This window comes from Apus apus, chromosome 14 (genome assembly GCF_020740795.1).
Source record: "Apus apus isolate bApuApu2 chromosome 14, bApuApu2.pri.cur, whole genome shotgun sequence".
Taxonomy (NCBI): domain Eukaryota; kingdom Metazoa; phylum Chordata; class Aves; order Apodiformes; family Apodidae; genus Apus; species Apus apus.
This window is the reverse complement of record NC_067295.1, coordinates 283,945-302,891: the sequence shown is the minus strand read 5'-3', so window position 1 is coordinate 302,891 and position 18,947 is coordinate 283,945. Positions and strand designations below refer to the sequence as shown.

The window sequence follows — 18,947 nt, the reverse complement described above, 5'->3', positions numbered from 1 at the left end:
ACATACACCTTGCTATAGGCAGGTTTGCCAGGGGGCAAAGCACATCTCCCCATTTCCTTCCTGTTTTTGATAAAGCTCCTCCTTGGTATGATACCTTCCGAGGTTATTCTAAGCCTCATTATCCAGGTAGCCCAAAGATCTGTTCTGGCTGATGCTGCTTTGCTTTGCCCTGGGAACACTGTCCTTGGAGTGGGGTGGTGGATAGTCCCAGAGGAAACCACCAAGGAAGAAAGAGAGACAGAAACATAATTTATTTTTTTCATCCCAGATCAAGGCACCAGCACTGCCACGTGTCTGAATCTGCCTAGTGAAAGCTATTTGTTTCCAGGTGACACCTACCCAGAGGTCAGCCTATATGGTCAGCTTTCAGTTTTGGTGTCTGGAAAAGAAAAAGCACAAAATACTCGTGCTTTTTCTTCAGCACCTAGCAACAGGGCTCAGTGCTGTGAATAAAACCAGCCTGGAGCTCTGCAGGAAGGACAAGCCCTTGGGCTAATTTACAAGGAATGAAAACACTTTCTACACAATGTCCTGACACTGTGGCAGCCATTTTCTCTACACAAAACAAAACCAATATTTGTTGTCCTTTCAGCCAGGCTTTTCCTGCCCTAGAAGCAGTTCTGAAGTGCTCTTAAACATCCCCTGTGCTGCTAAATTACTTGTGGCTGCTGAGATGTCTGCTCCATGGGGCCATTTACATGGTGGCCCAGATGTGCAGGGGGCTGGCCGGGCTGCTCATGAGGTGCCATCCCCATGGGGGATGCACATGTTTGCCTCCTGAGCCACTTCTGGCTACTACAAGCCAGGCAGCAGATTCTGAGAGACATAGCTTCAGCATCCTGGGCAGAGCCACAACCTGGAGGACATGGACACTGCTGCCTCCATGACTGGATGGACACTGCTGGCTCCATGGTGCATGGGGAGGCAGCAGGTCTTCTGCCCAGCAGGGTGAGGAGCCAGCTGGAGGCTCCTGCCAGCTGCATGTCCCTCCCAGTGGGGGTCTCACAGGATGGGTCTGGCTGGAGAGGCAGCTCCAGGGAGCTCCAGGCTCCCCACTCCAGCCTGATGCTCCAGCCCCAACTCTCCTCCACAGGCGAGTGGGGAGTGAGGAGAGCACAAGGCCACATCTGCAGGATGCAGCTGCCTTGCAAAGCCAGGAGAGCTGCTGGAGTGTCCACTCAGACTCAGCACCGGTGATCCATTAAGAGAGGATCAAAAAGCCCCGTTCCCCATGCCCCAGCTGGCAGCAGCCTCCCAGCCCGGCCCCTCCAGCACCCCCGGGCACCCCGGGGCCCCCGCTGGCAGCAGGGCCAGGCTCTCCCCGCACAGCCGCGCTCCCCGGGCAGGGCTGCCAGGCTCAGCAAGCTGACATCACGCGCCTGATGTTGCCAAACACGGATGAGCTGTTGCTAGAACAATCAATTTTTAAATATCTCGCTGCCTCTTATCCTCAGCCCTGTAGTAACTATAGTAACGGTGCTCCCGGCTCCCTTCAAAGGCTCCGCAGCTGCTCCCGGGGTTGGGGGGCTCTGGGGGCTGAGACCCCCCCGGGCTCTGCCCTGGGACACGCTGGGGGTCGCTGGGAGCAGCCCCCGTCCCTGCCCCGGCAGCACCGCCCAGAGCTGCCACCTCCGGGCCCCGGCGCTGGGGCTGCGGACACGGGCGGGTCTCCGGGCACGGAGGGCGGTTCGGTCCCGAAGCCCGGGCAGGGTCCGGGTGCCCCGGCCCCGGGGCGGTGCTGGCGGGGGCTGCTGTGCCCACCCACCCCGAGCAGCGCCGGTGCTCACAGACACCGTGCACCAGGGAAGCGGGAGCAGCAAACCACCCTTGGCTGAATTAAAGGATCAAGCCGTTGCTACCAGGATCGGAGGGAACAGCAGCAACGGGCACGGCCACCACCGCCCCCAGTTGCTGCCCCGGGGCCCCTCACGGCACTGCCGGTCCCGGGGCCGCAGACCCTCCCGGGGCGCTGCCTGCCCTCCGCCTCCCACCGCCGGCACGGCAGGATCGCCCTTCCCTGGACCTGTGGGAAGGGCCCCCAGGGACCCCCCACCCCGTGCAGGGCTGTGATGCTCGTCACGCTGCCGTCTAGGTCCCCTGGCACGCTTGTGACAGCATGGAAAATGTCCTTCGGCTTCTGAGGGGATGTCTACCTTGTTTCCCTCCCTATCGCCCTTCTGCTCAGTAAAACTGCAAATGAAGCGTTGTCACTGCACTCACTCTTCCCGCAATGCAAATGATGTGCGTGCTCCCTGCCTACCTGCCTGCCTCCCAGATTGAGGAGGTGGAGAAAAAGGAGGGAGGTGGGTTGGCTGAACCGCAACTTTAATTGGACTCCTCCCCAGACAACATACACCATAAATTTTTCAAAATCATATAAAACATGTAATATCAATTATTCAATCATTCTGCTAATCTCAAGGCTTCCAGAAGACCTCTAACTTTGTACAAAAGCTCTGTGTACATGAAGTATCATTTATTGACAGCTTCAACACCCAAGAACATATCCCTTCTGAAGGCAAGGGGAGCATGTGGTGCTCCCCTGGGAGGCATTACCTCTGCTCATCAAAGTGCTCTTGGAGTGGCTTCATCAGATCAAATTCTATCCCTGCATTTTATAAATCCTGTACTATTAGATGCATTTGTCCAGCAAACAACTTTGCAGTATAAATCCTTGGGGCTTTTTCTCTGCCATTGCCAAGGTCCATATAACCAAGGTACATAAACTTAAGAGATTAACACAGAGAGCACATTTGTCAGTGATATCTGCAGTTTCTGGAGTGTCCCATGAGATCAGCTGCTCTGCACACACAGGGATCAGGAAGGGTCACAGCTTTTGCACACAGCAGAAGCTGAGAGGGGGCTGCCCGTGTCACACCTCAGGGCACCACGTGCTCTGCCAGCCTCTTCTTCCCTTTGCCCAGCCCAAAAACGGACACTTGCATCCTCCATCCGAGCAGAGTGGGGGTCAAACTTAAATCTTCGCCCGTAAGGCGTGTTGTCTCTCTCCCACACACTGCCGGGCATCCAGCTCAGGAAGGACAGCTCCTCTGGCAGCCCCTCCCCAGGGCGGGGCCGGTTCCCCCCGGGGCAGCCCAGCGCCCTGAAGGCCCTTGATGCAGTTGCGGCAAAAAGGCAGGAGCCTGCCCGCAGCATGGAGAGGCTTTGGATGCCTCCCACAGGCAGGAGGGGCAGAGAAAGTTAATTAAAATGCACTGAGCAAGTGTAAAGTTTATTATAAGACACAAAGGTAGGCTGGTTTCTTTCCCTGACAGACACATCTGCATAACCCAGCCTGGGCTCCTGCAGCTGCCCTGTGGTGTGCCTGCTGCTGCCACAGAGATTGTTTTCATCTATTTTATTGAAAAAATACTACCCAAGGTTTAAGCTGCATAACAAGCCCTGCTGTGCAGTAATGTCTTTGTTTTTTTTCTGCAAACAAATCTAACTGTAAACTCACAGGTAGTAAGTGACCATCCCACAGACAGGCATGCCCATCTTCCTGCCACTGCCTTTTCTGCAGAACTGGAAAAACTCAGGAACAGGAAACATGACTGCAGGAGGGGAATTCCAGCTCTGTGGCAGGCTGCAGTTACACCCCATGCTCCCAAGCCATTACCAGCACCATGTTTGCTGAGCACAGGAGAGTGACCAGAAGTGCAGCAGGTACAACTCCCCTGCACAGGTGACTGGACACACATGCCCTGCCCTGGTGCGAACCACCAGTTCCCACAGGGAAATAAGCTGCATGTGAGTCCCAGAGGAGATGGAGCCAAGAAAATCATCAGCACCAGCAGGCTGGGACCTGCTCCAGCCCTGCCAGCCTCAGGAGCCAGTGTGCACTGGGTCTGTCTGTCAGCCCCTCAGCACTGCGGGGTGGGCACCCGTCCCTCTGCCCCTGCCAGAGCAGGCTGCAGGCGGATTTTCCATCAGGAAGCAAAAGCCAGGTGGGAAGATCAAAGGGCACTGGCACAAGCAAGGAGAAACTTAAGCTCTGCATGCAAGTGGAATTTGGGTAAATCTCAGCCCTGACTCTGCCTGTGCCTTCACTGCCGAGCAGGGGGGAGGTGGGACTCTGGATCCCACTCTGGCAGGACCCAAGATTGCTTAGAGGGAGAAGGAGATGGTACTGCCTCATTAATCATGATAAAGAATAAGCTTAAAGAGAGCCTGGCTTTCAGCATAGTAATTAATGAGCTCTTTAATTTTAGGTTGCAGCATCCAAACTACCCCATTAGGCAAAGAGCAGCTCTAAGTGTCCTTCTGTGTGATGCCAGGGAGATGCGTGGGGAGCTCTGAAGTGCAGAGGACGAGGGGTTTATCCTGCAGTGCTCGAGGTGTGCTGGGCCACCGTTCCTGCAAGTCAGAGATTTAAAGCCCCCCTTGCCAAGTCAGCCATGCTGCCGGCCTGGCAGAAGCCAGGGATGCTTCATGCCTTCCTCCACTGAGCTGCCAGCCTGGCCTGTCCATCTGCAGGGGCTCTGAGAGCTGGTGCCGGGCATTGCCGGGATGCTGGGATCCGGGAGCGCTGGAGCGAGAAGGCTCCTCTGGGCCAGCCCAGCTCGGTGGTGTCTGCATCGTTCTGAGGGGTGGACGCTCACTCCACCTCTGGGGGTGGCCCAGAAGACATGCACAGCACAGGGGACTGAGCATCTACCTGTACAACCCGCACTTTGGCAGCACGGCTGAGCCCGGGACAGCTCCCCGCGCTCCGGGGGTGGCAGCAGTTGCAGCACCCAGAAGCTGCTCCTGCTGTGGTTCATTTCCCCAGTAAAGCATTCACAAAAGTATCTCTGGTTCCCTGTTCTGGAGAAGGAATATACTGTCCCACGTTTCCCTTAAAGACTGTGCATTTTTTTTTATTTTTTTTTATTTTTTTTATGATGCCAGTCATAAATGTCACATTGGACCTCAGATCTCATTATTGTGAGCAGAGAAATGTATGCCATGCAATAAATTCTTTTGTGGGAAATAACCCTGATGACTAGAGGAATTCATTAATTTATTACTCTTTGTAGGAGCCTTTCCTCCTAAGATGTCCTACAGGAGACCTTGCTGATTCTCTTTGGAAACCTTTATAAGGCTTTATGTCACATTCCCTGCCTTCATGTCCTAAGGATTCGTTCAGCCTGAACCCCTCATTACAAACTGCATTCTGAACCCAGGCATCAGCAGCTGGGCACCGCTGGGGCCAGGCATGCCCACCCCATGCCCACACAGACCTCCTGCTATGGCCATGGTGGGGTGACTCAGTTGTCCCCTGGTGCTTACAGCCATGACACCCAGAATGACTGAGAGGTGGCCGGAGCCCTTGGCACGGCAGAGCCCCAGCAGACCCTCTGCTCCAGAGGGAGCAATCTGGGCAGCATGGATTCCTTGGGAAAGCACAGCCCTATGTGCCCAGGCTCTGCCACGCAGGACAGGGGTGTGATGGTCCAGAGACCTGCTTAGGACAAAGCCCAAAAGCAGAGAAAATTTCACTTCTTGCTTCAAGGAATCTTTAGCAGTGGTGATGGCCATGGGAAAGGGTGACACAACCCCTGTCCATGAGGACAGGTGGGCCCACCTCACTTCACCATCCATCACCCTCGGGCAGCCTGAGGAGGGCAGCTCAGTGGTAGCCACAGAAGTTCTTCAGGGCCTCATCAGCTCTGGAGTGGAGCCCCGTGGAATAATGCAAACAGCATCATATCTGCCCCCTAAAACCTCCCTGGTGCACCTGCCCCTCCACATGCCCTCCTCCACCCTGTACCCACCAGACCTGCTGACCACAGGATGTGCTACCTCCTCCCACCCCAGCATTGGGTTTGTGGCAAGCATGTCGCAGCGGTGGCAAGATGGGGCTGGAAAGGTGGAACATCAGAGGAGTGAATTGCATTGGTTCAGCTCCAGATCACACATTAGAGAGCTAACACTGCCAGCAGGACACTGTCCCAGCACTCAGGTATGGCTGCGTGGTCATTTAATGACAGAGCTGCTGTAAAACTATGCCTTGTTATCTCATCGTCAATTTTATTTTAATACACATTTGAAATACTCAGAATACAAACCCTTTCTGTAAGACTGCAAAACGCTTGAGCACTTCTGCAATTTGGATGGCAGGGGATCAATTATTTGGGCATGGTTTTGCATATAATGGCCTACAACAGATTGTAAAGTTTCTCAGTTAACGAAGCAATTATGAACCCTGAATACAAAGTCATGGCCAGAGCGCGGTGGAGCGGGTGTCTGGGCTGGGAGACACCCCTGGCTGCGCGGGGGGGGCGCGGGGAGGGGGCTCCTGCAGCTGCAGGATGCCAGAAGTGCCTGGTAAGTGTGTGAACTGCACGAAGAAAAGATGTGGTAAGAAGCAGTGTCCATGAACAAAAATACACATAAATACAAATGTAAAAATAAGACGGAGAGAGAAGTGCTGGAGATTGTTTTGCAAAGAAAGAAGTTCAGACTTTGCGTGATTACAGTTTATTCCATAAGAACAGATCACTTTGTTAATTTAATGATTGGAAATGAGTATTTTCAAAAATCCTTGAAAGCTTTCACAAACAGGCTTCCGTGCAGCCAAAACCCAGCTGGCAAAGCTCCTGGGTGTGAGGACAGATTTATTTATCACTTCTCAGCAATGAATATCTGAGTTTATGTTGTTGAAAAGGGAAATAGTCAGGGTTTTGACCATGCAAAGTGGCAATCACCACCTAAACCAACAGACCCGGGAGTGATTACCATGAAGTGAAGCAGAAGCCACCTCCTCTGCAGCACTGCACAGCACAGGGCTCAGGTGCACATGTTCCTGAGCTGCCTCCAGCTGTTGGCTGAGGGGCCCCGGGCTCCCCAGCACCTCTGGGCCCCCATCCTGCTCCCCACATCCCTGCCCAGGGCATCATGCCACCTGCCCCCAGTCCTGTGCTTCCCTGCAGCATTTCACCCCACACGCCCCGAGCACCCGTGGGGAGAGCCCTGCTCCAGGGCTGTCTGTGGTGGCTGAGCCACACAGCTCAGACCTACAGCCTTTATTTCTTCTGGTTTTCAGTCCATCCATAAAAAATGCATGTGGGATGAAAGGTTTTACACAGCAAACAGAACAGAGATTTGGGGCTACAAATGTCAGATTTCACAACATTCTCTCTGAAAAAGTGCTCAGAAGAAAGTCACATCACCAGCAGCATGAACTGGGGAGATGGGGCCACGGATTTCCTAAAAGTAAATGAAAATGACATCAGGAGTTATTTTTCTCCTACTTTTAAAATCAGCCTAGCAGCAACATCAAAGTAATCCATGACTCTGGTCATTCCTGTAACACATTGGTATAAATCAAAACCAAAACCGTGGTCGAGTCAGGTAGAAAATCATCTTCCAGAGACATCCAACTGAGCTCAGCAAAGGAGAAAAGGCTGACACAACATCTTTAAACATTTTTAATTACCCTGTCAAACTGACAATTACAAAGCTAATTATTAGGACGACAATACCAGATATACTGAATAGCACATCAATGGTATTTTTATGTAATTATGCAATTTTATGAATTGAAGGCTACAGTAATGGGCTGTATCTGGTTAATTAGGGACTCCCCTTCTGCTAATAATGCAATTTAGTTTCAATTCCTTCTATTTGTTTTTTCAGGAAAATTGGGCATATTTCCACAGATGATGAAGGAGCCTTCACAGCAGCTCATACCCCCTTTCCCTTCTTTATGGACGATGAACTCCAGCTGGCTTCTCCTTCCAGCTTTGCTGTGGTCCCTAGGGGTGATTACATCCCAGGGCTCGGCTCCTGCTGCTTTGCTGTTGTTGGCATCCAGCCAGCCCAGGGAGCAGCCTCCTCCTGCCCCCCTGGGCCGGAGCGAGGGCAGAGGGAGGGACAGACCCTGGCTGGGCAGGGGGTCCCTGGTGCCACAGGGCAGGCTGAAGCTCCACCCACCTCTGGAGCTCCTGCAGGACATAAGCCCAGCCCAGCAGCACCTTCCGTGCCCTCCACCCACGCTGGGACAGGTGCAGGACACAGGGCTGGCTGGTGGGGCTGCTGCCCTGGCACAAGCCACAGGAAGGAAAATAAATAATTTAAGCATTTTCCCTTGCAGACAAAATTTTGGAGAGCTTGAAGCCTCCTAATTCTTCACTGTTGAATTAAATGTATTTGGTGAATTACTGATTGTACTTTAAATATATCCGCAGAAACAATTTTAATTATTCTTTTCTCTTTTTGGAAAAAAATTAACCTGTTTAGATTTTTTAAGAACTTGAAGATATTTCCCATTAATTGTTGCTGGGAAGGGCCCTTCCTGCCACACAAGCCCACCAGCTTCAGGAGACTCCAAAGGGAGAAAATTCCATGGATACACTCCACCACCCTCACATTCCCAGGGTGGGATACCAGTGCAAACTGCAGTGCTCTTCACTGCAAGGGATGAATAACCCACCCAAGATGGGCTTGAAAACGTGGGTGGTGAAGCTTCTGTTGTCTCCTTGAGTCACCTGGAGCCACTGTCACCGCAGGTTATTGCAGGCACTGCTTTATGTGCTGCCCAGCTCCGAGGAGAAAGCTCAGCTCCAGAGGGCAGAGGTGGACCTGCAGAGACAGGACTGGGATCTGACAGTCAGCCCACACACACCATCTGCCAGCTCAAACCACCCCTGCTCGTCTGCTTTGGTCTCAGTACCTCATGGAACTCTTGCTATGGAAAGGGCTGCCAGGTCCCACAACACAGATAAAAGGTCTTTCACCTCAGGAGCAGATGGAAATGTCACAGTAACACATCAGCTTGCTCTGGTTCTGGGGACACCTGTCTTTAGAACAGGTATTGCTATTGAGCAGGAAAAGGCAAAGATGCCAAAGGAACTTCTCTAGAAGCCAGAAACACAAAGAACTTTAAGAGAAAGGGATGAAGGAAGAGCCTCTCCTTGCACTAAGTGTGGTGGAACTTGCAGACTGTGCAGAACCTCGTGCCCCACAAGCTGCATGGTGTGAACCAGCCCCCTCAGGGCGAGCCCCCCCAGCAGCCCCCTCTTCTGCAAAGTGCTGCAAGACCTGACAAGAGGCCTTCTCACATTTGCAGTTCACTGGCATTAATGGCACAAATATTTGGTAGGTGACTTTCTTGCAGTTTTCCTAGCTCTGCCTGTCCCCATCTATGTGAAAACTGTTGTTAGGAAGGAAGAAATTCAATAATTGTAAGTTAATAAAATCCTGGCCATTGTGAAAACATCCTGGGCTTTTGTTGGCCTGGAGATTTATTCAGTCCTTAGATTCCCAGCTGAGGCAGAAAAGATCATAAACCTGCCAACAGAAATGCCTCTGCAAAACGTCCCAGGCTCAGCTATAACATCCTTCTACCTGCTGGCACAGCAGCCCAGGTGCCCCAAAAAGGCCAAGCTCTGAACTTGCAAACCCCGTCCCAGTGGCATTAATGGTGACAAGAGCTGACCATTCTGTGCTCTGGATTTGGTTTGGGAGACCTTTCAAAGCGTCATTCTTTCTAGGAATACAATAAGCCTCAAACTGTGTTATGTGCCCATCAAAACCAGCACGATCCCCGAGGGAATGCTGGAAAAGCTGTTAGAGGGATCTGGGCTGGGCAGCAGATCCTGTTCACAGCCAGTCCAGGTTCCTCACTGTACTGGCATCCATCGCTTGCTCAGGGAGCAGAAACTTTTGTCAAGTGCTTCCAGGATGCACCTACCTTGCCACTGAGCTGCCATTTGGCTTCTGGTTTCACTGCAGGTTGTATCTTCAGGTGGTCAGACAGCTGTGTGAGCTGGGACTGCTGGCAGTATCCCACTTCACTATCACCTGCCCTGCATCTGGAACAAGGGAACTGTGAGCACTTGGACAAAGCAAGCTTCTCCTCTGAGCTGCCCCAACCCAGCTGTGTATGAGAAACCTTCATAAGTTTAGGTAGAATCAAAGCATCTTTTCCCTGAAGACACATCAACATGAAAGTCAGACCGTGGGGATGGTGCTGGCACCCACACCACTGCAGAGCATCACTGTCCCCATGGCAATAGGCCCAGGAGCAAGCTGCACCCAGAGGCCTCTAGGACCGGCAGCAACCACAGTTTCCAGCTTCCCAAGAGGAGACTCTGCTGGGATGCAGACGAAGCAGCACAGAGATAAGCAAAGCCATGGCCCTATGGAGAGCAGGGACACATGGGGTAGGAGACCAGGCTCAGCCCCATGCACTGGGAGCTCTGGGTGATGGCAGGTGGGAAGGGGCCAGTCGAGCTCTGGGAGAGCAGCTGAAGCAGCAGCAGCTGCCTGAAGTGACCCCCACGTTCCTGCTCCTGCCTGTTCAACAGGACAGACACAGCTCTGCTGCCCTCGCTCCCCCAGCACTGCTTTGAGGCAACAGAGTATTTTTGCTCCTGCAGTATGAGTCAAACACATTAACTCCAACCCTCCAGGGAGTCTCTGAGCATGGTACCTACCTCTGCTGCATCCCCAGAGGACAGAAGCTGATCTTTCTGGGTATCTGTCCAGGCAGCAGAATTCACAGCATTTTCCTTGGGTGCATAAACACTCTGGAGTCCCCGAGCCCAGGCACAGGAGATCCAGGATGGACCACAGACTTACAGCCCAGACCCCAGTGGACATTGAGAACCCTGCTGTCCCACTCCATGCTAGGCTGGCTCTGCACACTCTCACTTTGATGAAAAAACACACAGCTCTGCCCTTGAAAAGCCAAACACAGCCACCAGCACAAATTCAAACTGCCCAGCTCTAGTAGAGACAGATCCATCAGTCAGTGGCAGCACAGACCTCTAGCACAGGATGCTTTGCCTTCAGAGGTGCAGGAGTGAGGCTGCACCAGGGGACAGGCAAGGGCTGGGCACTGAGTGGATGACACTAGGGCTGGAGTCAGACTTTGCCAAATATTTAATAGAGAAATGATCCAGAACCAGCACTTCTGAGCAGCAGCAGCATTTCATTTTCATTGGGGAATGCTCAGCTAGCTGTTTTTATGACAGTATGTCTTTTTTATATATATATAAAATTTGTGAGTGAATTTAGTGCTTGTGAAATCAAAGGAGTAATAGCAGTGGCAAGAGGCAGGAATAAGGCGGAAAGACAGACCAGCATCCTGTGGCCATAAGGCAGCAGAGCACCATGTGTGATACCACCTGTCCCACACTCAGGGATGCAGCTGCTCTGCTTTTCCAGCTCTTCAGACCAGTCCCACTTCCTGGGACTCAAGTGCCCAGTCCCTCTGGAGGAAAATCTCCACCTTTCTCAGCATGATACTCAAGAAAGCAGAATTGCTTGTACCAGTCCTTGCATGGTGCACGTGGTACCAATGAAGCCTTGTGCAGCTCTGTCTGTCAGAGAGTTACCAGTAGTCTCTAGAGTTGTTACACAAAATGTCCCAACAGACAACAAAAGAGAAAGGAGCAGGTCGTTTATCTTCCCTCCAAGCTAGGTGTAAGAACTGAGCTTCTCCCCTTCCTGCACCGCAAAGCACCTTCCCTGCTGCAGTCTCTGTCCTCCCACTGCTCCTCACTTCTGGGGGGTTCCAGTACTGGGGAGTCCTGGGAAGCCCCTCAGGCACACCACCCCTCCCACAGCACTGCTCCCTGCTTCCAACTGTGTCCTCAGCCTCCACTGTCCTCGTACACACTAGTGCCAAGCTGCCTGCACAGCTGCCCCGGCTCCCTGACGTCTCCATCTGCACAGCCAGTCATGACCACATTGATGCAACACTCTCTGCAGTATGAAGACACTGCCTCAGGCCTGGGCCCCCACCCTCTTGCTTTCTCAGCCTCAACCCTGCACCCTCCCACTGCCTCACCAGCTGTGCTGATGCTCAGCCTTCCTCCCTCTTCATCTGCCTTTCATGCAATGACATAGTCAGATTTTTTTCACAGTCATTTACACATTTTTGCTACTTACAGTTGAAGTTTCTGGGTGACAACGAAAGAATCATCAGGGGGGACCCCCACAGCACTCTGTGCAGTTGACTGCCTCTTGCATCTTCTGGGCTTTTGAACAACCAAGGTGCCCTCATAGAACCAGCTGCACTTTTCCTCGAGCTCTTTCTGCTGCAGACCCTTCTGGGCAGCTGCGTCCTCTTGCCCCTCCAGCTCTGACAGGTCTCTGGCAGGAGGTCAGATTGGAAAAGCCGAGCTGTCCCTCTGGTCTGAAACCTGTGAAATGCCAGATTTTGAATCCGAGCTCACTTTCCATCTCATGCTCAGCCATCCATTAGCTAGCCACGCATGTGGAGAGGGATTGCACAGAGCCCACAAGGGAAGCCAAGGGGCCAGCAGAGCTGTGAGCTGTGAGGGCAGGATATGGTCATGGCACAGCAAGGCAGCACCTGCTCAGGCACAAAGGCAGCACCCATCTACAGCAAACATCTGTTTTTCCTCTGATGCCATCATGCCATCGTCCCTGGAACACAATCCCTGATGCTAGGAGGCTTGGGGGGCACTCACAGAAGGCACGAGGGGGATCCTGGGATCGAGGAGTTGAAGGGAGGGAGATGGAAAGTAGAAAGCAGGGTGGTACCAAAGGCTCCAGGGAAAGAGTGCTGGTGCTAAGGAACTGCCCCAGAGTCCCCAGGACCAGAGCAGGAGCTGAGGGGCATGGCCAGGGCTGGGCCCACAGCCCAGTCCAGAACCTTTCCAGCACCAGATCCTCTTCACTGATACCGCTCAGCAGCAGCTGCCACCCCACTGTTATCCACCCCATGGTGGTCACCCAGCCTCACCCCACCCAGGGTGCCTGGATGCCCCATCCCACCCCACCTCATCTCATCCCTGCCTGCTGACCATGGGATCAGCTCCCTCCCACACCAGCACAAACAAAAGACTTTTCTAATGACCTGTGGGGGGTAGTGGCTGCAGGGCAACAGATTACTGCTTTCTTGCTTTCAAATGCTTTTGCAGAGCTCCATCTAGGGGGGATGCTGCTGGACGAGGCTGCAGAGTAAGGGTGCTAGTAAACAAGTAAATGGCTCCTTCCCCTGGCCCGAGGCCTCCTGTCACACACTTACGGTGCTAATTAAAAAGGGAGGGAACAGCCCATAAATTTTACAGTTTATTCTAACTTCAGTTCCAGCTGGTTTTAAAAGAGCTGATGAAGGTAAGTGCATCTGTGCAGATCACTGGTGCATCACAGAGAGCCAGAATGCTTAATTAAATGTTATTCTAGGAATAAAATTTAGCCCTCATCGGACAAGACTGAATATTAAAGAATCAGTTTCCTGAAGGACACCAGGTGTAATCAGAGTCTCCTGCTACAGCAAAAATAATCCCAGCTACTGACACCAGCATCCCCCAGGCAATGGCGGAAAAAAGTACCACGGCCACAGAAAAGCATGGTGCTCTGCAAAGGATGGAGCTGCCCGTGGAGGCAGCAGCCCCCTCGCCAGGTCCCACCACCAGGTTCCAGAGGAGGAGTCCAAATCCTGCAGGAACCGGTGGCTCCGGCAGCATTTGGACCAGTCCGCTGGCGCAGCACAGAGTCTCCTGGGAGCTGCTTTTCAGTGACTGTAGGGTTCTGGGCAGTTCCGAGGCTCCCCATGGGCACAGGACACCTTTTCCCACCCGGTGCTGCAGGAAGGGACCTGTCCCTCCTCTGCACGCCGCGCTGGGCTGTGCCCGTGGGCTGTGTCCTCCCAGACCCCTCGCTGCCCCCTGCACAGCCCGGGCACCCCGAGCCTCTCCCACAGCCAACACTTGCTTCCTGCTGGCACTCAGGGCACTGCTTCCCACAGCTCCCCCCACTGCTCTCCCCCCTTTGCTGGGGTCCCCAAGCACCACCAGAGCAGACAAGTGGGAGCAGCACCGGCTGCTGAGAGCACTTGGGGCACCTCCTGGCCCTGAGACACGAGAATGCTCTGGGGAAGGATCCCAGCTCAGAGCTGCAGTTCAGACAGTTGACGATGACCCTGGGGAGGGGACACAACTGATCTACCCACATCCTTCACATATTTTTATTTCCAAGTGAACCGTGGTGTCTCATGGCATCAACCCAGGAATGAAACAATAGCGTTAAAACTTCACAAATCCTCTAATATTGCTGTGCCTACAGTTGAGGCCTTCACATATGCAGATATTACTTCTTTGCTCAGAGGTCTCTTTCTAATTTAGTACTTCCCCAATATTGCAAAAGTCATAAGATGGGTCTCTCCAGAGGAACGTAGCTTATCTCCTAGAAAAGGGCAGTCTGTCACTGCAGACAGTGCTCCACAGTTCCTCCACATTCCCAGGTCAGGACAGCAGGACCAGGACACCCAGCCAGCAGCTGATGCCTGCTCCAGCCCCAAAGGAAGCTGCAGCCAGCACGGGGCAAAGGCTCTGCCTGTGGGTCCCTCCCCTCCTCCCATGGTCCCCACCATGTCCCCAGAGTGACAAATCTCTAATCTTCACGGATTAGCCACGGGGGGTGGCAGCTGGCTCTGCCCTTTGCTGGTTCTGTCAGATCAAATAGTTGCTAATTGACTAATGTGTCTCCTTTTGCTGAGCTATTAGCAACGGCACCGTGGCGGCTTTCTGACATTAATTACCTGTGCAATAGCAGTATCTGAAAGCATGATCGTTGGCCATGGTGGCAGGGAGAGGTCAGTGCTCCAGACATGCCAGCACACTGTGCCCCAGTGCTGCCCAGCTCCTGAGCTGTGGCTGCCACCGCTGGGCCCTCCAGCCAGGACAGTGTTGGGCAGCACGCAGTAACAGCCAGTTGTCCCCCAAAAGCACTCAGAGTTGGGTCGGGCTGTCACAGTCCAGGGACACTCTGCTTCTCAGGCCACTTTCATCAGTGACAACAGCATGAGAACCAACAGCCCCCACTGGCCTGAGCCCACCAGGCTGAGCTAAGCCCTGGTTCTGGAGAGGCCTCTTACAGCCCAGGGAAACACCAAACGCAGTGAGAACAGCCTCTGCAGAGCCACAAGGGATATTCCTCCAGCAGACCACCACAGAGAGAAAAGGATCCACGACAGCAACCTCCAGCACACGTTCCCTCTCCTGGCAGCTCTAGGAGGTTCCCATTAACTCAATCACTCTTGGTTGCAGAGGCTGAGGGTCCCCACAACAGCCACCTCTGAGAGGCAGAGCTCAACAGCCAGCAAGTAAAGGAGCTGCAGCAAAGCAAACATGCTGCAGGCACTCCACGCTGCTAAGACGGTGGGGGTAGGTTTAACACACACTCATCTGCATTTCACACATGTATTTGCATTTAGCAAACACTCATCTGAAAGACTCTGAACCCTTGTTGCCTCACTGTAACTGCAGCTCCTGCACAAATCCCCCAGCCCAGCCCTTTGGGCTCCTCTCCAGGGCTCACATACTTACCCAGCTGCCTCTTCTGGCGTCCAGGCACTCCTGGAAGATGTTTCCTTCTGCCTGGCCTTGTGGTTGGAGGGAGGCAGACAAAGCCCCTCATCCAGAGCAGCACCCACCAGCCCCTACCTCCCTCCAGAGGGGCCTCACTGGAGCTTGGCGAGGGCTGGTGGTGATGAGGGGTAGGACATCACTCTGAGTGCTCTGAGGGCATCTCCCTTGGCCAGGAGGAGCCAGATTACCTCCCTCCCACCAGAAGAGATTGATTTGAGACTATGTCATCATACCCTTTTTGAATAAAGTAATTGCTACACAATACAAAGACTAAGTGAGGATTACTTAATTGGTTTTCATAGGTTAATCCAAAGGCTGGGCCCCAAATTGCCTGCCTGCAATGATCATTGTGGACATTGTGCAAGATCTGGCCAGAGGACTCCAGAAATATGCTTCATGAAGACTCTTTCTGTCACTCAGAAGCTTTTTGTGTAACAGCAGCTCAGAATCAGCTGACACTTATGCCAAACTTGATCTTGTATGTAACATGACAGAGCCACACAGGACACCACCCTCTATGAGAGGAGCACACTGCTCGTCCTGGTGTCCCCAGGGTGCCACCACTGACCCCTGCATCCCCATCAAACCAACAGCACCACCATGCTGTGCCCCCACCCTGAGCTGGCCCAGCTCACACCTGCCAGCACTGCCAGCATGGGGCTGCCACTGCCCTTCACTTCTCCCATTTTGTCCCAGCTCTCCATGCCAAGCCACATGGCAGCACATGGGGAAGTCACATCCAGGAGGAAATGCAAGCAGTCTCCAACCCACACTTGAGTCCCGCCAGCGCCAAGCTCGTACACAGAGCAGAGCTGGCTGTCCTCCAGCCCCAGCTCTTCGCCTGCGTCTGCTCTGTCCCAGGGAGTCTGGAGACTCCTCAGCCTGCCAAGGACAGACAGGGCTGCTGCAGCACCCACAACTTATTTCCTATTTTCCTGTGGGTGCTGGCACCTTTGGTGTCCCCAAGTTCTGCGACAGAAGCCTTTCAACTCCAAAAGAAGCTTCCAGAAAGTGCAGCCAGGCTCTGAAATTGCAGCCTGAGCAGCTGCTCTGGGCAGGGCACAGTGACACGAGGCTTAGAGCTGGGCACAGACCCCCAGGGAACTGCAGGGACGAGGCAGGGACTGTCTCCAGGCTGGAAGACTGGCCAAAGTGGAGGGGATGGTGCTGTCTGTGAAGCCAGAGAGCTTTCCCTGTCCCCACTCTCCTTGTGTATTTAATCCCGTCCTCAGGAGCCATTACACTCCTGGTCTGTTGAAATAACCAGCAGACTCAGAAGTGAGAAAATGAAGGTTTCTGTCCCTTCAGGGCAAGCTGGCTCCCACCAGCCAATGGCCAATGAAACATCCTACCTCCCTGGGATTTCCCCAGTTATCCACCTGGGCAAGGCAGGAAGCAGGCTAAACAAGCTAGGCTCATCTTCCACCGGGTGGTGGTAGCCTTGAGGGTGTTCAGACCTTTAGCCAAAGGTAGATGGATATGACCTTCTGGAGTGTAATTGCAACAACCTTGCAAATTTTATTCCCACGTAGTGGAAATATTTCAAAGCCTAAATGACCCAAGGTCATTAAGCTTTGTAAAGAGATTGCTGCAGGTATTACCAGACATCTATCAAAAACTAAGACACCATCAGTGCCTATGACCAGAGCAGAGCACAGATTGGCAAACAGTAAATTGTCCTGGCTTATATCCCTTTGGAATTTCTACTGAGGTTTTACTGAGGTTTCCTAATTTTTCATATCCAAATGATGACCAAACTAATTAAAATTAGGGTGGAATAAGAGGTACGTTTATCCCCTTATCTCCCTATCTGATATGGAGAATGAGCCTAACTGTTGAAAAGTAGGATGAAGACATATCTATATAATGCAGGGTCTTAAACCAGTTTCTGATTTCAGGCAGGTTACTTTGGGGGACTACTTTTGCTTGCCTGTCATATTTGAAAGACACGTAAAAAGTTTCCACGTTTTTGCTTTCTCTGTAGCTGCATGAGCTGTGGCTACATAAATATGTGGAGATCTAGGTCTAGGATACCTTCATCTCATTTCTGGTACTCTTAGTGTCTATAATAGTATTTATTGTATGAATAAAGGCAATGCAAACAATGAGGTGCTTTTAAGCAAAGGTACTGAGGAAACTCCCTTGCCCCCGGGGGTGAAGCCAGTGCCCAGCAAGGTGGGGCTGGGCAGAGCTGGGCCTGTCCTGCTGCAGAGTCAGAGCGGGACACACTGGATCCAGGGGCTCTCCCACCGTGCTGCCAGCACCAGCTCCTGGCAGATGGAAGTCAAGATTATCCTCACATTGCTTCATGGGCCTCGACAGAGCATCCTGACCACTCCCACAGGACAGCAGCAGGACGGGTGTGCACCGAGCAATGGACGCGAGGCAGAAAATAAACCCCTCCTTGGGCAGAGCCCCCACGGGGCTCCCGAGGCAGCAGCTCCTGCGATGCAGGGAGGCCAGCACATCCACTGCAGGACCGAGCATCTGCTCCCCGGAGCACTCTGCCTGCAAAGGCAATACAGCAGCCCCAGCTGCTCTGCTGCTCATTTTAAGTGTGACACAAACCTGTATCACAAGATTAGATTGGTTTTTCTTGCCATTCTTTTTGCTTTGTTTCAGTGGGGGAGAGAAAAAAAATAATCAAGCCACAGCTAACATGATCAGGGCGTGCACAGTGAGTAGCCCAGAACGCTGTGAAATCACATAAAAGATTTGATCAGAGTCAGTATCAGCTGCTGAGGTATAATAGCTTCTGTGATTCTCCTAACAGGATTTTAATTTTATGTTTATTATTTAGGGACTAGCAAAGCACAGGAAATGCCTGTGTGGTGGTGTGGGCCCCCTTTCCTTCTGTTATTTGGAAGGCTGGGAAGACTCCAGTGCAAAGCAACCTGACTTTCAGTATTTTTAATTTTTGCTTGTGTTCCCCAGGCTTGGCAGGAGAGAGTGAACTTAATTAAAATCAATGGAGAAAAAGAATGGGATAAATCACAGTATGAATATTCTCAGTGTTTGTATGCAAGAGCAGCATACAGCTCCTACTGGCGTTCCAGCAGTGACGCCCTCCGTTTCCTCCAACAACAGCTCTTTGGAGCACTGCAGCCCCACTTTGGAGGCTGCTCCTTCCCTCCCTTGCTCACTCTTTTCCAGGATGGGAGATGGTTGGAAGCAGCCAGGAAGACGCTTCTGCAGAGTCTGCCGGCGTGTGCCACCCTGGCAAACAGCAGGTGCCACTGCAGCCCCCGCACAGCCAGTTCCCCCTCTGCAGAGGGGGTGCCACCCCGCCACAGACCCCAGCTTGGCCATGAAGACAGGCTCACAAGCCAGTATTTTGCTCTGGGAGCCCACAGCTGGCACAGTACCATGGCTCAGTCCTCCCACCACCTTTAGCTGCTGCTGCAACCATCATGCAGGAGCAACAGGGCTTCCTCTCTCCACACAGCCAAGGGTTCAGCCTTAATAAAAAAAAAATCATTATTCCATTGTTTAGCACTGCATGCCAATCCCTTCAGATGAATTAATTTCTTAATCACACTTTTAATGGGGGAGACTGTTAGAGCCCATGCGGGAGTGGTTAATATTAGTACTATTTAACTGTTGAAAGCTTTTCATATC

The 18,947-nt window shown here is 52.6% G+C and overlaps 1 long non-coding RNA gene across 4 annotated transcripts in view; it reads right to left on the bottom strand.

The window, feature by feature from the left end:
* Positions 1–6,446: 6,446 nt before the first annotated feature.
* The window catches only part of LOC127390301 (uncharacterized), a 74,946-nt gene continuing 62,445 nt past the window's right edge, over positions 6,447–18,947 (bottom strand). For 2 of the 4 annotated variants that reach the window (XR_007890840.1, XR_007890839.1), the window contains exons 5-7: positions 11,881–12,134; positions 9,677–9,797; positions 6,447–7,191 (exon numbers count right to left, since the gene is read on the bottom strand). This is a non-coding gene — a long non-coding RNA (uncharacterized LOC127390301). The other 2 variants (XR_007890841.1, XR_007890842.1) reach the window with 2 other exon arrangements.